This window comes from Sphaerodactylus townsendi, linkage group LG08, assembly GCF_021028975.2.
Source record: "Sphaerodactylus townsendi isolate TG3544 linkage group LG08, MPM_Stown_v2.3, whole genome shotgun sequence".
Taxonomy (NCBI): domain Eukaryota; kingdom Metazoa; phylum Chordata; class Lepidosauria; order Squamata; family Sphaerodactylidae; genus Sphaerodactylus; species Sphaerodactylus townsendi.
Window position 1 is genome coordinate 14,919,342 of NC_059432.1, and position 5,458 is coordinate 14,924,799.

A 5,458-nucleotide genomic window follows, 5' to 3' on the forward strand; every position below is an offset into this window, starting at 1 on the left:
GCACCCCCAACAGTAGGCACCCCCCAAATTTCCCCAGATACCTACGTCCCTGGATGCAGCACTGCACTCAAAAGCTCTGTTCAGAACCTGAATTCGATCCCAACAGAAGTTGGCTTTAGGTCGCCGGCTCGAGGTTGACTCAGCCTTCCACCCATCTGAGGTCGGCAAAGCAAGGACCCAGCTTGGTGGTGGTAAACTGTCGATGACTGGGAAAGGCAGTGGCAAACTACCCCACAGTCATAGTCTTCCTAGTAAACGATGTGGCATCACCCTGAGGGTCAGTAATGTCCTGGTGCTTTACCTTTGTTTCCAAATGTTGTAGATATTTTTCTATGAGGCCTGAGAGGCCTGTTTGTCACGTACAAATCCAAACTGTCTGTCGGTATGCAGAAATGGTGACATGGTGTTTTTTGGATCCAAGACACCGACCAGTTATATACAAATCTGAAGGCCTATTTTTGTATGGTTTAAGACTGATACATAGGGCCTTTCCCCACTCACTGTTTGCTGCGCGCTACTCTTGCCAAGTAGCGCGGGGTCCAGCGGCACTCCCCACTACAGGGGCGGCGACTCTGCCGCTCTCACGTCCCCTCAGCATGCGTCATTTCTGGCGCTGCTGAAAACGGCGCCTTTTGATGACCCCGCGCAGAGCGCGGGGCAGTGGGGAAGCCGAGGAACACAATCCCCACGCTGAAAAGGTCCATGCCGGGTGAAACTGACGTCATTTTTAAAAGTGGGGAAACGGCCATAGACTCCCTCATATTTTAAAAAGACCCAAATATAAAACATAAATCCAAAACACATTAGTCACTGATTACTCTTCCAGGCAACAGAATACAGTATGAAAAATCACATCCGTCCACCAGATTTATTCACACAATTTTCCCATTCCGTCTTCTTCCAGAAAGCTTTGCAGAGAACATGTTCCTTTCTCAATCTTTGCCCCACAATAACCGTCGGAGATGGATTGTATCAGTGATCCATGGTCCCCACCAGGAGGTTTCCTGGCATCTTGAGGCTTGGAGATAAAATCTAAAGAGTCTTGAATGGAAAGGGGGTGGGGGATCACTTTGGATCACTTCCTGTCAGCTGACTAGGAAATTATTGAGCTCATCCCAGGCCTATGTGCCACAGCAGCATGCTCTCAGCTAGCCCACAAACACATACTTCCTTATACCTTCGAAACCCACCCTGTGGCCAAGAGAGCAAACCATAGGAGCAGCAGTGGCGTAGGAGGTTAAGAGCTCGTGTATCTAATCTGGAGGAACCGGGTTTGATTCCCAGCTCTGCTGCCTGAGCTGTGGAGGCTTAAAATAGATACCAATAAAATTCATGAAGGTATCTCACTGTAAGAAAAGCTGACTAAAAGCAGTGGCATAGGTGGTTAAGAGCTCGTGTATCTAATCTGGAGGAACCGGGTTTGATTCCCAGCTCTGCCGCCTGAGCTGTGGAGGCTTATCTGGGGAATTCAGATTAGCCTGTACACTCCCACACACGCCAGCTGGGTGACCTTGGGCTAGTCACAGCTTCTGGGAGCTCTCTCATCCCCACCTACCTCACAGGGTGTTTGTTGTGAGGGGGGAAGGGCAAGGAGATTGTAAGCCCCTTTGAGTCTCCTGCAGGAGAGAAAGGGGGGGGGGTAGAAATCCAAACTCCTTTTCCTCCTCCTCCTCCTCCTCCTCCTCCTCCTCCTCCTCCTCCTCCTCCTCCTCCTCCTCCTCCTCCTCCTCCTCCTCTTCTTCTTCTTCTTCTTCTTCTTCTTCTTCTTCTTCTTCTTCTTCTTCTTCTTCTTCTTCTTTGCTTTGGAAACTGAAACCAAATATAATTTCTTTCCTAGTCCTTGCTTCTATTGGCTTCTTTGTGCAGGAGGTGCTTCAGATGAGCCGTGGAGGTAGTGTCTTTGTATCTGTAGGAAGTATCTGCCTCCGCCAGTTGTGGAAGGGCACTTGACATACAATCATCTCAACAATTTGTGACTGGCTCTGCCCATGTAGCCGCCATTTTGTAATGGTGGCCACTAGGCTTTCTCAACATTCCAAAAATTATTGTAGACTTAACAAGGTTGGTGATCTCCAGGTTAAAGATGAGAGGCCTTGGGTGACCAATGAGATCTCATTGGTGATTTGAACCCCGTTCTTTTCTACATCTACCGTTCTCCCCACTGCACTGATCCTTCTTCTACGCATCTCATGGCAGACATGTTAAGCGCCTCATCGAAGGAATCTTCCTTCATAAAATGGAGACCATACTGGCACATTCACTCGGATGTGAAACTTAATCTTCAAGAGATGCTTCGATGTCCTAAAATGTGCCAAGAGAAGCATTAATTAAATAGCTTTAGAGCTTTTATGTATTGACTAATTGCCTCGTTGGAGGCACATTTCTCATTCCTGAAATGGATCTGAAGTATTCTTCATCACTGGAGAAAATGTATCAAGTGCTTTCCCCTCCGCCCTAATCTTGAGAATCATGAGTTTGCTATGTGAAAAAAACCCCAACAAAACATACTTTGGTCTTTGCCAATCAACAAAAGTGGGCCTAATGGGGGAATAACACAATAATGCCGAACTGCTCCCTTTGTCCAAATCGGAATGGTGAATAATATGATTGTGCCTCAATATAGGGGGAAATGCAGCAGCTACTGGTAAATTTCAAAAATAAAATAGATACCAATAAAATTCATGAAGGTATCTCACTGTAAGAAAAGCTGACTAAAAGCAGTGGCGTAGGTGGTTAAGAGCTCGTGTATCTAATCTGGAGGAACCGGGTTTGATTCCCAGCTCTGCCGCCTGAGCTGTGGAGGCATATCTGGGGAATTCAGATTAGCCTGTACACTCCCACACACGCCAGCTGGGTGACCTTGGGCTAGTCACAGCTTCTCGGAGCTCTCTCAGCCCCACCTACCTCACAGGGTGTTTGTTGTGAGGGGGGAAGGGCAAGGAGATTGTAAGCCCCTTTGAGTCTCCTACAGGAGAGAATGGGGGGATATAAATCCAAACTCCTCCTCCTCCTCCTCCTCCTCCTCTTCTTCTTCTTCTTCTTAGACTCATACTCGAGTCAATAAGTTTCCCAGTTTTTTGGGGTAAAATTAGGTGCCTCTACTTATATTCGGGTTGACTTATACTCGAGTATATACAGTGCTAACCAGGGCCAACTCCACTTACCAGCCAAGATCTGATGTGATTGGGGTAGCCTGGGCCATCCAGGTCCGGGCTAGTTCCTTACACTATATTACATTCCACAGCCTTCAAATCAAAATACAAAGATAACAGGGCAAGTGGGGGGGGGGGGAGAGAAGATCCCGGAGATGCCACCGTTTTTGTGATTAGGATGCTGCCGCCAATACCCAAAAGGACAAGCTGTCAAAAAAAAAAACCCATAAAGAAAACAGATTTTATATTCCACTGTTTATTTTTTTTTAACATTCCTGGACAAAATTTATTTCTAAAACAGAATATCACAGTCCACAAACAACAATAAGAATGAAAAGGTGACATTTCCCACTTTTTATGTCTCCATTAATTTGGCTTCCTAAATTTGTGCGTTCCCGGCCACCAGAGCATTTATCATTGAAAAGAAGACAGAAAATATTTCAAGTCCTACCGAGGTGTCCTTCATCATACAAACGGAACAAAATATATAGGCCCATTATAATTTCAACTGCTCCCAGCCCTTGTCTTTGAAATTTTTAACTTATTTAAACAGAGCAAAAAGTTCTGCTTGGAGCTGCTTCACCGTTGGGCTTATCTCAGGGGCCCACAAGAAGGGATGCTGGGAAATCTGCAATCAGATCCGGCCGGTACTTGTTGACTGACGTTGTGCAGGGGCCCAATTCAGACCTGGGCCATGTGGGGATAAGAGGAGATTTTACTCTATCCAGGTATGAGGCTTTGCCACAGCAGTGTTATTAGCCTTCAAAAGGTCTTTGGGGGGGGGGGGGGTTAAAGCAACAGGGACATGTATTTGTTTAGCTCAGTGGTACACCATCCACTGCTCATGGGGAGGCACATTTCCCATCAATCAAAAGAGCCACATTAGGCCTTTCCCCACTTACCTTAAGCCCCGTGCTACTTGAAGAGAGTAGCGCGGGGTCCCCCGGCACTCCCCACGACAGGGGCAGCGACAGCGCAGCCGCCCTGACGCTGCCGCTGTCGCGCCCCCTCAGCGCGCGGCATCCCAGCCGCTCTTCTTAAGAGGCATGCCACGATGACCCCACATAGAGCCTTGAGTGCGTGGGGAACATGGCGTGCGCCTGGGATGCCTACTTGGCAGCAGGAAGCCTTGCGTGGGGGGGGTGAAAGAGAGTGGGGAAAGGCCCAAAGACTCCCTGACAGGAGGCCCGAGCCTTAGAAAAGCTTGCAGCTTCCCTGTTCCTCCACCTTTGACTCTTTCAAAGTGGGAATCACCTGCCAGTCGTAAGCCCCGCTGGGCAGGAGCCTTGCCCACTTTCCTGAAACACGGAACTGGTGCCGCAGTGGGAACAGTGCTCAGAAAAGCCACAGATGGCATCTCAAGCAGCCACTGAGTATAGCCACTGGTGTAGATAACGTATATGCTACTTTTACGCATATATAACACAATCAAAAACTGGCTTATAAAAAGTTGTATAGAACACAGTGTTTTGTATTTTCAGCCTGCAGGGAGGCCGGCGGGGCGGGGCTCGGTGGCATGCGCCCGGGGACACGGGGTACCCCATGTCCCCATTAGCAGTACGCCACTGCTCATTAGGCAGACATGAACGCCCTGCAGGACTTCAGCTAGCATGTTAAAACCACAGGAAGATTCAGTCAGAGATGTCCCTGGAGCTTGTAGATTTTGATCTTTATCCAGAGCTAAATAAGAACATAAGAACATAAGAACAAGCCAGCTGGATCAGACCAGAGTCCATCTAGTCCAGCTCTCTGCTACTCGCAGTGGCCCACCAGGTGCCTTTGGGAGCTCACGTGCAGGATGTGAAAGCAAGGGCCTTCTGCGCCTGTTGCTCCAGAGCACCTGGACTGTTAAGGCATTTGCAATCCCAGATCAAAGAGGATCAAGATTTTAAGCTTTTAAAGCTATCCAGGTTAGTGGCCATCACCACCTCCTGGGGCAGCATATTCCAAACACCAATCACACATTGCGTGAAGAAGTGTTTCCTTTTATTAGTCCTAATTCTTCCCCCCAGCATTTTCAATTAATGCCCCCTGGTTCTAGTATTGTGAGAAAGAGAGAAAAATTTCTCTCTGTCAACATTTTCTACCCCATGCATAATTTTATAGACTCGGATCAGATCCCCCCTCAGACGTCTCCTCTCCAAACTAAAGAGTCCCAAACGCTGCAGCCTCACAGGAGGAGAGGCTGGATCTACAAGAATCTGACAGAGGTACAGTATTATCCCGTTATATAGAAAGAACACAGGAAATCCCTGAAGAATAAACTGGAGTAAGCAGCCTCGCTCAGAGAATCTAAATGTATAAAC

The 5,458-nt window shown here is 47.9% G+C and overlaps 1 long non-coding RNA gene across 1 annotated transcript; it reads right to left on the reverse strand.

Moving 5' to 3' along the window:
- Positions 1–3,392: 3,392 nt before the first annotated feature.
- LOC125438305 lies at positions 3,393–4,832 on the reverse strand. Its single transcript, XR_007245331.1, has 2 exons — positions 4,325–4,832; positions 3,393–4,049 (listed from the first exon to the last, which is right to left on the reverse strand). It is a non-coding gene; the product is annotated as an uncharacterized LOC125438305 (long non-coding RNA).
- Between the last annotated feature and the right edge of the window lie 626 nt (positions 4,833–5,458).